The 14,589-nt window shown below is 39.2% G+C and overlaps 1 pseudogene; it reads left to right on the top strand.

Annotated features, from left to right (window-relative positions):
- Positions 1-3,946: 3,946 nt before the first annotated feature.
- On the top strand, positions 3,947-8,437 carry LOC101402131 (uncharacterized; annotated as a pseudogene).
- Positions 8,438-14,589: the final 6,152 nt, after the last annotated feature.

Genomic DNA, 14,589 nt, shown 5'->3' with positions numbered 1-14,589 from the left:
ATATACTATTATTGCTATATAGCAGTATATTTTCAACAAAAGGGTTACCACCATTTCTTATGTTTTCTTTGCTTTTAGCAACTAAAACTTTTATTCTTAAGAATAAAAATGGTTTTCTTTTAATGAGTATTTTGAAATTATATCTCTTTAAACATATGCTCAAATTACTGTTTTTTTCCTAATTCACATGTGTCAAGCCACATTTATACCCAGGTGAAGCAGAAGATCCTTATCATTTTGGTTAGCTAACATGTAGGGACAGTAAAGTACTCCTCCCATTTATGATTTCCAGGGCATTATATGGGAATGAACAATTCAGTAATAAAGGCTTTTAAAGCTCACATATTTCAGGAGTAAATTTCAATTATGCTGCCCTAAGAGGGATGTATGATTCTGGGACTCAATTCTTTAAGAGCAACAAGGACTAATATCTGTAAATATGATCGCCTGTACACTTTACACAGATACTAGGGGTTCATTCTCCATCGATCTGCTTATGCAATAAATAGATGTCTGGCTCTTCTCTGTGCCAGACCCTGCACTTGAACACACAGATGAGTAAGAATGTTCTCTAGTTGCTTACAATGAGGAAAGATCAACTGATAAGACCTGAGTTTCTTTTGAGTCAGTGCTTTGTCATCATCTTGAAGATTATTATTCACTTGAGACTTGTATTGGTTAGGATTTCTGTTTACCTTTTCTTATACATTAATACTAGGTTCATTACCCAATAAAGTACATCTATGTCCCAGAATAGTTAAAAAAATATCGTGTTACGTATCTTTGCTCACTGCTAAATTTCATGATGTAGAAATGTTGAATGGGTGCATTTTTTAATGAACATAATTGTGAAGAATATAGTTTTGCTTAAAAATCATAATAAGTATAGCAACAGCTGGCATTTACTGTGCTATGACTGTGTGCCAGGCACTGTCCTTTGCACTCTAACATGTATATCTCTTTGCATTTTCACAACAATACTGAAGTAGATACTCATATCTGTTGTCACTATTCTGATATCCAAGATCCTTTGATATGGACTGAATGTTTGTGTCCTCTCAAAATTCATACGGTGAAACCCTACCCCCCCAATGTGATGGCATTAGGAGGTGGGACCTTTGGGAGGTAAATAGGATTAGAGGACGTCACAAGGGTGGAGTCCTCATGAATGGGATTAGTGCCCTTATACGAGTCAGAGAGAGCATGCTTCCCTTCTCTGCTCTCTGTCGTGTGAGGAGACAAGGAGAAGTAAGCCATCAGCAACCCGGTAAATAAATTTCTGTTGTTTCTAAGCCACCTCATCTATGGTACTTTGTTATAGCAGTCCAAACTGACTAACACAACCCCTGAAAATGGAAAGCTCTTTTCATTCATTTTATTTCAAAATTTATCCGGTGATAAAATTCTGAGCTGAATTGATTTGAGGTTGGCAATAGTCTTTAACCAAACCTACACAGTGTGAATATTTATATGCTTAGGTGAAAAAAATATGGTCTTTCATTATGGGTGCCACTGTGGTTGTTATGTAATATAAGGAATATGGAGTGAATTACCTCACTATAATACAGTTTCATTGGAGAAATACATCTAGCTCCAAGGGTTTTAGAAAAGGGATTGTGGGCTTGTTTCTAATCCTCATTTACTAATAAAGAAACTGAGGCCCAAGGTGGTAAAGAAACTTGACCAGGGTCACACAGTCTGTCTGTAGAAGAACTAGTATTGAAACGCCATCTCGGAAGTCTAAAAGTCATTTTCCTGACTAGACTTCAGAAATTACTAATCTAGTTCATATGCAAGTAATGTATGAATAGACATTAATGAATAAATGCTGTAGAAACATTATAATTAAGGGGAAAGAGCTTTTGCCTGAGTATCTTTTAAAAAAAGAATTCTAACCCAAGTTCTATTGCTAACTAGCTACGTGACCTTGAACAAGTCTCTTAAATTATCTCTGCCCTAAATTCTTGTTCATGTGCTGAGGATCATTATACCTGCCTTACAAACATCTTGTGAATCTAAAATGCGATAATTATGGTGAAAGTACTTTTGAAACTAATTAGTGCTGTACTTATATAAGATGTTATTATAACAGTTCCGTAATATAAAGAGATATTTTCACTCCTTTAAGTTGAAAAGAACATCAGAAACATTTCAAACTTAAAATACTCAAGAGAAGCATTTCCCAAAGCATGTTTCACAAAACGCTAATCTGTGAAATGCTCCAGGATGAAAAGAGTGCTGTGGTCCAATACGATTGGAAAAGGATACATATTATATCTCCCTCTTGAAGATTCACAAGGCTAAGGCAGATACTAAAGGCTCTTAGAGTCTTGCTTAAAAAAGAGAACTTTTTTTTGGCTATGTTTAACCTAAGATTTCCAAAATTTATTAAGCCACCTTCCAGTAACACCTTTGAACATCTTGTGGAAACTTTTGGCTGAATATGTCACAGGAAATTTCCACAAAAGAATTATTATTTAAAAACTCAAGATTCTCATTAGTGGTAATGTGTATTTTATCTCAACATGAAAAATTATTTAGCTATTTTATGAATACTACCAGTTCTGTTTAAATTAGAAAAGTATACAGATTTTTTTCCTCCCCTTACCAAAAATGTGTTCCGCCTTCAAAAAATATTATTTAGTTTTTCACCAAGACTTCTCCAATATTGATATATCCTGGTGGTATAGTAACTCCTTAGAGTTTACTAACGTTGTTGTAGGCAGACTACACACAAATCTCATCAACTTCTAAAGAGTTCTCACTTATCCAATTTTTCGTTATTTTATTTATAGTAAAAAATTGCATTCACAGTTCTTTGGAATATGTCTCTTTTAGTTAATTTTATGTATCAACTTAAGTGGGACACAGGGTGACCAGATAGTTGGTCAACCATTATTCTGGATCTTTCTGTGAGAGTGTTTTTGGATTTAACATTTAAATGAATAGACTGAGCACAGCAGATTGCCCTTCCTAATGTGGGTGAGCCTCATCCAATTAGTTGAAGGCATGGCCCTCACCTAACTAACAGGAAATTCCTCCTGCCTGAATTCCTTCAAGGTGTGACATAGGGTTTTATTCTGCCTTCAGATATACTGCCCAACTGAAACTTTGACATTCCTGACTCTACCAGCCTCTGGAACGGACCTACACCGTAAGCTCTCTTGGTTCCCAGGCCTTCACACTTGGACTGGAACTATCCATTGGCTCTCCTGGGTCTCCTGGGTCTTTAAAATACACACACACACACACACACACAAACATACACTCGCACAGACATATATACATCCTATTGCTGCTGCTTCTCTGGACAACCCTGACTAATACAGATTTTTGTACTGAGTGGTCTTAGAGGAATAGTGTATTAAGGTGAGTTATATGAATTGGTTCTTGTGTCTCTGGAACTGGCTGTCTAATATAATTAGATTTAAAGGTGCTGATGACTCTATTTCCAGTAGTAAAGGAAGCACTGATGGTCCATGATATGATTTGGTAGTAGAGATATGCAAAATATTTCCACTGGATACACCTAATCAGCCTCTTATAAGAAGCAAGGATCTGGATGTCTGTGTATATGATGCTTTTGAACATTTTTCTCAAACTAACAAATGTAATGAGACTAGTTGGTTTCTCCTAACGTTGCTGGACAAAGTTGGGAAAGAAAAGGATGAGATAAGGGATTTGAATTTCCAGCTCAAACACTGCATAAATGACCTGAAACTTCCATGTGTGGCCTAAAGGAGACCTTTATCTCCTGTAGCCTCAAGGCTGAGATTGCTAAAAATCGAATGAAAACTCTCATCCCGGGAGTGCCTGCATTACAACACAATTTCAACTCCCAGCTTCTCAGGGCGTCTATTGGTGAGTGAGGGCACTAATTGGGATGGAATGGGATCCTGAAAGTTGGAATGGGAACATGTAGGAAGACCCTGATAAAGGTGAGGGCATGGAGCCCCTGAATTCTGGTGAGTCTTCTTTGCCAATGGAAGACACCTTTCCACTCCCAGTGGAAGCTGTCTCTCCACCTCCATCTGAAGGGATAAACCCTGCATTGCTTGAGGAAACTATATTGGCCTCCACTGAGGCAGTTGCCATGCAAGACAATACTGATTCTCCTCAGCCCCCGTCCCCATCACCCCTCTTTGCTTCTCCACCTATAACTACACTCAAGTCTCAGCAGGCCCTAAAGCTGAGGTACAAAGTCTGACCCATAGGAGATGTGCTACACTCCAAAATAACGACTTGAGTTTTCTAATTTATACAGACAGCAATCCAGGGAAGCTGTGTGGGAATGGATATCAAGGGTGTGGGGTAATGGCGGAAGGAATATAAAGCTGGATCAGGCTGAATTTACAGATATGGGCTCGCTAAGCAAAGATTCTGCATTTAATGGAGCAGCTCAGAGAGTTATAACCATCTTTTGATGGTTCATTTGGTTGATTGACGGAAACATGGACCAAAAGTGGTCCACAGTAATCGAGTTGGAAATACCCAACCTGCATTGGTTCAATGGAGAGGAGGGGATTCAAAGGCATAGGGAGCCTGGAATGTTAGAATGGATTTATCGTATTACACCTGCTTACCCACAGTGGGAGGGTCCAGAAGACATGGCTTTCACCATAACTGTGATAAATAAATTTGTGTGGGGAGGCCCAGCAGCCTTGAAGAGCTCTGTGATTGTTGTTCTCTGTAACCAAGGCTCATGGTGGGAACTGCAGTCACTGAATTGGGAAACCTAAATGCAACTGGAATAATTGGATCCTGGATATCAGGGGCCAAGTAGTGGCATTCAACACCAAAAGCAAGGTGGGTACAGATACTGTCATGCACAGCAGAGTTAAAGCAGCAATCAAAATAGTCTGACTCATGCAGACCTATGGCACTGGCCCGTTCATTATGGTGTTCCTAGAAGTGAAGTAGAGAGGAAGCCTCCTAAATTCTCACTTGATCTGTATCAGCAGAAAAGTTTTGGTCAAGTGAATAAGAGTCTAACATAAATAATAACAAAAGAGAGTCATAGCTCTGCCATCATTTGTGCACTGCCAAAAATGTTTACGTGAATCTTTACCCAGCCTTCTCTAAAGGGATCTATGGCCTTTCACCAGGGTACGTTGGGAAAAAGGAAATAATCAGAACTTTTTGGGAATTCTGGGCACTAATTCCAGGAGACCCAAAACATCATTGTGGCCCTCCAGTCAGAGGAGGGGCTTATGGATGTTAGGTGATCAATGGAGTTTTAGATCAGGTCCATCTTGCAGTGGGCACGGTGTGTCCCTGAACCCATCCTGTGGTTATTTTCCCAGGTCCAGAATGCATAATTGGAATAGTCATACTCAGCAGCTGGCAGAATCCCCACATTGGTTCCCTGACCAGTGCAGTGAAGGCTGTATGGTGGGAAAGGCCAACTGGAAGCCACTAGAACTGCCTCTACCAGGGAAAATAATAAACAAAAGCAATATTGGATTCTTGGAGGGATTGCAGAGATTAGTGCCACCATTCAGGATTTGAAAGATGCAGAGTGGTGACTCCCAACACATCTCCATTCAACTCGCCTATTTGGCCTGTGCAGCAGACAGATGGATCTTGGAGAATGACAGTGGATTATTGCAAGCTTAACCAGGTGGTGGATGCAATTGCGGGTGCTGTACCAGATGTGGTTTCATTGTTTGAGCAAATTAACACATCCCCTTGTACACGGTATGCAGCTATTGATCTGGCAAATGTTTTTTTTCTCCATGTCTGTTAAAAACCACTAGAAGCAGTTGCTTTCAGTTGGCAAGGTCAGTAAAACATCTTCATTGTCCTACCTTTAGGGTATATGAACTCTTCATCCCTATGTCATAATTTGGTTCGCAGAGATCTTGTTTGCCTTTCTCTTCCACAAGATTTTACATTGGTCCATTCCATTAATGGCATTATGCTTATTGGACTTAGTAAGCTAGAAGCAACAACTACTCTAGACTTATTGGTAAGACATTTGCATATCAGAGGGTGGGAAATAAATCTGACAAAAGTTCAGAGGTCTTCTGCTTTTCTAGGAGTCCAATGGTGTAGGGCATGTTTAGATATCCCTTCAAAAGTGAAGGATAAATTGTTACATCTGGCCATTCTTATAACCAAAAAAGAGGCATAGTGATTAATGGGCCTCTTTGGATTCTGGAGGCAACATATATCTCATTTGGTCATGTTACTCTAGCCCATTTACTGAGTAACCCGAAAAGCTGCTAGTTTTGAGTGGGTCCCAGCACAGGACAAGGCTCCGCAACAAGTCCAGGTTGCTGTGCAATCTAGGCAATACGTTCCAGAAGATCCATTGGTACTTGAAGTGTCAGTGGCAGATAGGGATGCTGTTTGGAGCCTTTGGCAGGACCGTATAGGTGAATCACAGTGCAGGCCCTTAAGATTTTGGAGCAAAACGCTACCATCCTCTGAGGATAACTACTCTCCTTTTGAGAAACAGCTCTTGGCCTACTACTGGGCCTTAATAAAGACGAAACACTTAATCTTGGGCCGCCAAGTTACCATGTGACCTGAGCAGCTGCCCAACATGAACTGGGTGTTATCTGATCTACCAAACCATAAAGTTGGGCACACACAGTAGCACTTCATCATCAAAGTGGTATATATATACATGATCGGTCCCGAGAAGACCCCAAAGACACAAGTAAGTTGTATGAAGTGGTCCAAATGCCCATGGTCTGCACTCCTGTTAGACTGCCTTCTCCTTCCTAGCCTGCACCTGTGGCTTCATGAAGAGTTCTCTATGATCGGTTGACAGAAGAAGAGAAGACTGGAGCCTGGTTACAGAGCGTTCTGCATGATTTGTAAGCACCACCTGAAAGTAGACGGATGTAGCACTCCAGCCCCTGGGTCAAGGATAGTGGTGAAAGGAAATCCTCCCAGTGTGCAGAACTTTGAGCAGTGTACCTGGTCGTTAACTGTGCTTGGAAGGATAAATGGCCAGATGTACAATTATATACCCATTCATGGGCTGTAGCCAATGATTTGGCTGGATAGTAATGGATTTGGAAGAAACATGATTGGAAAATTAGTGACAAGGAAATTTGGGGAGAACGTATATGGATAGATCTTTCTTAAAAGGCAAAAAAAAAAGGAGATATTTGTGTCCTATGTGGTTGCTCTTCAAAGGGTGGCCTCAGCAAAAGAGGATTTTAATAATCAAGTGGATAAGATGACCCATTCTGTGGATACCAGTCAGCCTCTTTTCCCAGCCCCCTGTCATCTTCCAATGGGCTCATGAGCAAAGTGGCCATGGTGGCAGGGATGGAAGTTATGCCTGGGTTCAGCAACATGGACTACCACTCATCAAGGCCAGCCTAGCTATGGCCACTGCTGAGTGCCATCTGCCAGAAGCTGAGACCAACACTGAGCCCTTGATATGGGACCATTCCCGGAGGTGGTCAGCCTAGTGGTAGTTTGACTACATTGAACTACTTTCATTATGGAAGGGCACCATTTTGTTCATACTGGAATAGACACTTAGTCTAGATCTGGATTTGTCTTCCCTGCACACAATGCTTTTGTCTAAACTACCATCTGTAGATTTACAGAGTGTCTTATTTACTGTCATGGTATTTCGCAGAGCATTGCTTCTGATCAAGGAACTCACTTCACAGCAAAAGAAGTACAGCAATGGGCCCATGCTGATGGAATGCACTGGTCTCTTCACGTTCCCCACTGTTCTGAAGCAACTGGCTTGATAGAATGGTGGAATGGCCTTGTGAAGACTCAGTTAGAGCACCAGCTAGGTGACAATACCTTTTAGGGCTGAGGAAAGGTTCTCCAGAAGGCTGTGTATGCTCTGAATTGGCATCCAATATATAGTGCTGTTTCTCCCATAGAGAGGATTCACAGGCCCAGGAATCAAGGGATGGAAGTGAGCGGGGTACCACTTGCTATTAAACCTAGTGAGCCACTAGCAACATTTGTGCTTCTTGTTCTCATAACTGTATGCTCTGCTGGCCTAGAGGTCTTAGTTCCAGAAGGAGGAATGCGTCTACCAGGAGACACAATAATTCCATTGAACTTGAAGTTAAGACAATTACCAGACCACTTTGAACTCTTCATGAGTCTAAATCAACAGGCAAAGAAGGGAGTTGCTATACTGGCTATGGTGATAGGTCCTGACTACCACGCGGAAATTGGACTACCACTCTACAATGGAGGTAAGGAGGAGTATGTCTGGAATACAGGAGATCTCTTAGGGCATCTCTTAGTGTTACCACACTCTCTGGTTACGGTCAATGGAAAACTACCACAACCCAATCCAGGCAGGGCTACTTATGACCCAGAGCCTTCAAGAATGAAGATTTGGATCACTCCACCAGGTAAAGAACCACAACCAGCTGAGGTGTTTGCTGAAGGTGAAGAGAATACAGAACGGGTAGTGGAAAAACATAGTTATAAATATCAGTAATGACATGTGAGCAGTTATAGAAATGAGGTCTGTTAATATTATTATATTATATTATTATATTATATTATATTATATATATACACACAAATATCATTATTTTCTTCCCTCTTTTATTCTCTTATCAAGTAACATAAGATGTATTGACTTTATGTCATAGTATTCAAGTATTGTTAAATTTACATCATAGTATTTGAGTTATGGACTATCAAGGAGAAGAGTAACCATACTCAAGCAATTTACCTCCTCTTCTGGAGAAGGGGCTGGTGTGTTTTAGTTTTTACACAGGGTAGTTGTGTCATATAAAGTGGAATTATGACCTTGCTATTGTCTTCATTTGGAGATTAAGCATGGTTTAAGGAGATGCATATGAGTGCCAAGTTGACAAGGGGTAGACTTCCGATGATTAATAATTTGTGTCATCTTGACTGGGCCATGGGGTGCCCAGACATTTGGTCAAAAATTATTCTAGGTGTTTCTGTAAGGGTGATTTTGGGTGACATTAAAATCAATAGACTGAGTAAAGCAGATCACCTTCCCTAATGTGTGTGGGCCTCATCCAATCATCTGAGGGTCTGAGTATATCAAAGTGCTGAGCTTTCCAGAGTAAGAAGGAATTCTTCCTGCCTGACTGCCTTTGAGCAAGAATGTCATGTTTGTTTGTTTTTTCCTGCCTTCAGACTTGAACTAAACATTGGCGCTTCCTGGGTCTCAAGCTTAAATTCACACTGGATTTACATCATCAGCTCTCGTGGGTCTTCAGCTTGCTTGCTGTAGATCTTGGGACTTGTCAGCCTCCATAATTGCATGAGCCAATTCCTTATCATAAATCTATCTCTGTCTTTTTCTCTCTCTGTCTCTTTCTTTCTCTCTCTCTCTCTCTACACACACACATTCACACACATCCTATTGGCTCTGTTTCTCTGGAGAGAAACTGGTACAAACTCTTAAAGAAAAATCTTACATCTTCTCTACATAAAGAGAAGCCCTAAATAACTTCTTTAGTAGTTAATATTTTATGGCAATTTCCAAACTATGCTGATTATGCCTCAAAAGGTTATTGTCTAGCTTAATCGTGGTTCCCAACCCATACATTCTCCACTAAGTAGAGAGTCAGGTTTTCTTCTCATGTTTTCTTTTAAGTAAATGGTACATGCATGCATATAAGACTATATTAGAGTATTTTTTCACTTATTTTTATGTCCCCACTCACAACTAATCTCTAGAACAGGGATAAATTTATTTATCTTTGTTGGAATGTCCAATATACATCTCAATGCCTGAAAATTGGTAGCAAATACAAGTTGAATTATTAAGAGGAATGTATAGTATATATCTCACTAAGGTCCTTAAAAATGGAGTCCTTAAAACCTTGCCTTTTCACTTCTTTAAAATAACATTTCAAAGGAAGCAAATGTTTTAGTGTATTAGATATTTTGTAGCACACATAATGTTCCTTGGCCAGTAACATTTGATGGTGGTGTAGAAAAAAAGACGCCAGAGTAAGAACAAAGAGAGGCTATTTACCCAGAGTCAGCCACCATCATTAGCGTTGGGCAGTGACTCAAAGGCAGGCAATGGAGTGGGAAAGCTGTTTATTGTATAAAAGTGAAAGTTCCAGATGTTCTCTGACTGGAGGTGTTGGCTTGGGGAAGCTGGAGGCAGGCTAACCTGAAGCAGGGCATTGTATGTGATTGATTTGGGGAGCATATTTGGCTTTCTGTGGTTGCTCCTGAGACAGAGGCAGGGGCAAAATTTCAGGAAGCTGGCAGTCAGTGACCAAGTCCTGACCATTCTGGGCCAATTGCCGCAGAGGTTGTGGGTTAGAGTTCTATTGCTCCACATTGTTTGTCCATGTTTATCCAGTCTCTCCATGTGAATTATTATAATATTATAGTGAAATTACTTTAAAAAGTAAAAATATAAAGTTGCACATCATTTACACTAAGGAGGGGAAGGTATTCTGGCACATACACAGTGGAGATTAGCTGTCTGTCAAAGGTACCCATTTATGATTGAGAATATGGATACACAGGTCAAACATGTTGACAGTGGTAGAGAGGTGTGGGAAAATTTCTGACAATACACACTGTGGATTTAATAACCTAAAGGCACACACAACCTCCCTTTTCTGTGAAGAGATGTGTTGTTTCTTCTAGTGTCCATTGTTAGAATATACTTATTCTGACCTAACTTTAATTATGGCAGCATCAGCAAATTCCACACTGCCTCTCCAATTGAGAAGATTTTGCTGGCTGAATTTAGCCACTTTATCCCGGCAGTGGGTCTACTAATTCACATTAGGCCTATGGAAGAGAAAATTGCACTTAAGTAGAAGAGTGGTGTGTTCAAATGATAAATGTTCACATTCTAAATTCTTCAATTCAAGAATATGAAAAGCTGAGAAGCAGAAACATGGGTTACCCATTTTTCTTCTTTGAATTATCATTTTCATCAATCATTTTCAAAACATAAATGGACTCTTTTTGTTCCCACTCAACTATATCTCCCATATATTATCTAAGAAGAATGTACGCATGTCATGACTTTAAGAAAATGATGTGTATGTTATTTTGAAGTAGAGCATTTATTTTTCAAAAATCATAAAGAGAAAAAATTATTTTGCTCCTTTAGCAATAAGATTGTTTTGCTAAAATAAAAGTGTAGGATTCTTTAGAGTCTTTTATAAGCATTATCTAATATGGTTATATACAGAATATGTATATTACAAGTAAAATACCTAAATGTTGTTTTCGTGTCTTTCATATTTGTACTTGCATTGAATAAAAGATTATCATTTATATCTTCAATTCCTCTGGCAAGTCTTTCAGAGTTTCAGCTCTATAGACCATTAAGTTGCAAACAATACACCTCCTTGCTTCACAAACTGAAGTGCCCTCAGTAGCAGGGAATGCATTCAAGTCCCCAGGGGCCAATGGGTTCTACATATGGGACTAGCAGCATTTTAACGGTTCTTTAGGGGCTTGGGGGGCAAATATAGTCAATTTCTTAGAGGTCAAGTTGTTTGTGTTTTACATGGCTGACTTAAGGGTCTCTGACCAGCAATCTCAAGGACACGACCATGAAAGTCTTTTTCAGTGAAGAAAGGCTGATAATAATATTTATTTCACCATTTATGCTATAATGTTTTCACATTCAAAATGAACTACTAGTTTAAACAACTTGAAGTTGCCTCCATCTCTCAAATTTAGTTTTCACAATAATGATCTTATTTCCTTGTCTGACTCAAAGGCCTCTGATCCATTATTTAGGGAAACAACTGTTAAAGTAAATAATAAAGTAAAAATATTTAGCTTTGATTTACATTATTGATTGAGACTGGTCTTCTTTGGAAAAATATCCATTAAATAAGCTGACATCTGACCTTTTATCACTAAATTCATGAATGACACTTTGTCACTCAGATGTTGTAGGTATTTGATTTTCCATATTTCATTTTATCCTTTGACATGCAGTGTTTAGTTTCAATGTGAAGAAAGCAATGAATTAACTTGGTGTTTAAAAACTGGTGAGTATATCCCTCATAAAAAGCCAAGGATATCCATTTATTTGAGCAAAGTCTCAGTATTGTTTTCCAATTATTATAAATTGGTCTAAAAAGATGAAAACTTCAAATCAGTCTTTTTTATACAATGAAACATTTTATAATCTCAGCTGATGAGGGGGAAAAATGTGGAGGTCAGAGAATATAAATAAATGATAAAATGACAAATGGTGCATCTGACTACTGTATAGGCAATTATTCCCCCACTTTTGCCTGTTGGTACGGAAAAAAGTTACATATCTTCTGAAATCTATTCAACAGTTATTTTAGCATCAACATTTTGTAAATTGTCATGTTTTTTGTTTTTTACAAACATCATCACTTTAAAGGATGAGATTAAGATTGCTAAAATTGCTGAATATTATTGTCCAAGCTTTCGTCCAACTTCTCTGAGATGAAGAATCCTTTAACTTCAGGTTCCCAACAGTTAATTATATCATCCGTGAACAGTAGGGCCTGCTCTGGACTCAGATGCATGAGTTCTTTATATATTTTGGAGATGAACCCGTTATCAGATGTATGGTTTGCAAATATCTTCTCCCAATTGTTAGGTTGTCTTTTCATTTTGTTGATGGTTTCCTTTGCTGTGCAGAAGATTTTCAGTTTGATGTAATCCCAATTGTTTATTTTTTCTATTGTTTCTCTTGCCCGGTCAGACGTGGTGTTTGAAAACATGTTGCTGAGCCAAGAACATACAATGGAGAAAAGAAAGTCTCTTCAACAAATGGTGTTGGGAAAACTGGATAGCCACATGCAAAAAAATGAGAGTAGACCCTTACCTTACACAATACACAAAAAAATTAACTCAAAATGGATTAAAGACTTGAATGTAAGACCTGAAACTTGGAAACTTCTAGAAGAAAACATAGGCAGTATGCTCTTCAACATTGGTCTTCACAACACATTTTCAAGCACCATGCCTGCTATGGACTGAGTCGTGTCCAGCCCTAACCCTCCATAGGACTGTATTGGAGATAGGGCCTTTAAGAAGGTTATTAGGGATAAGCGAGGTTGTGAAGGTCGAGCCCTGATCTCACAGAACTGGTGTCTTTATAAAAGAGGAAGAAACACTAGATCGCTCTCTCTCTCTCTTTCCGACACAGTCATAAAGCAGCTATCTGGTGAGAGCTCTCACCAGAAAATGACCCTGCTAGAACCTTGATCTTGTATTTTCCAAGCTCCAGGACTGTGAGAAAATAAATTTCTGTTGTTGAAGCTACCCAGTCTATGGTATTTTTGTATGGCAGCTTGAGCAAATTAAGGCAGGTCTTTTCAATTTCTTTCAACAAGGGCGTCTTTTGTAGCTTGGTGGCCTGTTTTTTCTCCTTTCTTTGGTATGTTTGTTTATTTACTCTTTTTTTTTTTTTTGGTGAGGAAGATTGGCCCTGAGTTAGCCCCTGTTGCCAATCTTCCTCTTTTTGCTTGAAGAAGATTGGCCCTAAGGTAATATCTGTGCCAGTCTTCCTCTATTTTATATGTGGGATACAGCCACAGCATGGCTTCATGAGTGGTGTGTAGGTCTGCGCCTGGGATCTGAACCTGGGAACCCCACACTGCTGAAGCAGAGCACAAGAACTTAACCACTATGCCACCATGCCAGCCCCAATTTGCTTTTATTTTTTTTTAAATCGTTTTTCTTTCCTTTTTTTAAAAACAGACTTTTTTTTTGGTAGCAGTTTTAGGTTCACAGCAAAATAAAGCAGAAGATACAGAGATTTCCCATATTCTCTGTGCCCTCACACATGCATAGCCTCTGCCACTATGAACATCTCCCACCAGAGTGGTACGTTTGTTACAATTGACGAACCTTCATTGACACATCATTACCACCCAAAGCTCACAGTTCATGTTAGGGTTCACTCTTGGTTATATACATTCTATGGGTTTGGATAAATGTATAATGTCATGTATCCACTATTTTAGTATCATACAAAGTCGGGCCGGCTCTGTGGCTTAGTGGTTAAGTGCGCACGCTCCGCTGCTGGCGGCCCGGGTTCGGATCCCGGGCATGCACCAACGCACCACTTCTCCTGCCATGCTGGGGCCACGTCCCACACACAGCAACTAGAAGGATGTGCAGCTATGACATACAACTATCTACTGGGGCTTTGGGGGGAAAAATAAATAAATAAAATCTTTAAAAAAAAAATTAAAAAAAAAAAGTATCATACAAAGTAGCTTCACTGCCTTAAAAATCCTCTGTCCTTCACTTATTCACACACCCTACTCCCAATCCCTGACAATCACTAATCATCTTATTGTCTCCATAGTTTTGCCTTTTCCAGAATGTCATATAGTTGGAATTATACAGTATGTAGGCTTTTCAGATTGGCTTCTTTTGCTTAGTAATATGATTTAAGTATTCTCCATATCTTTTCATGATTTGATAGCTGATTTCTTTTTAGTGCTGAATAATATTACATCGTCTGGATATACCACAATTTATTTATCCATTGCTTACTGCAGTACATAGTGGTTGCTTCCAGGTTTTTCTAATTATGAATAAAGATGCTATAAACATTCTTGCACAAGTTTTTGTGTGGACATGTTTTCAACTCTTTTGGATACGTATCAAGGAGAGCAATTACTG

The sequence above is a fragment of the Ceratotherium simum genome, chromosome 36 (assembly GCF_057802395.1).
Source record: "Ceratotherium simum simum isolate JZ-2026a chromosome 36, ASM5780239v1, whole genome shotgun sequence".
NCBI classification, from domain to species: Eukaryota; Metazoa; Chordata; class Mammalia; order Perissodactyla; family Rhinocerotidae; genus Ceratotherium; species Ceratotherium simum.
This window is presented reverse-complemented; position numbering and strand designations above follow the sequence as displayed.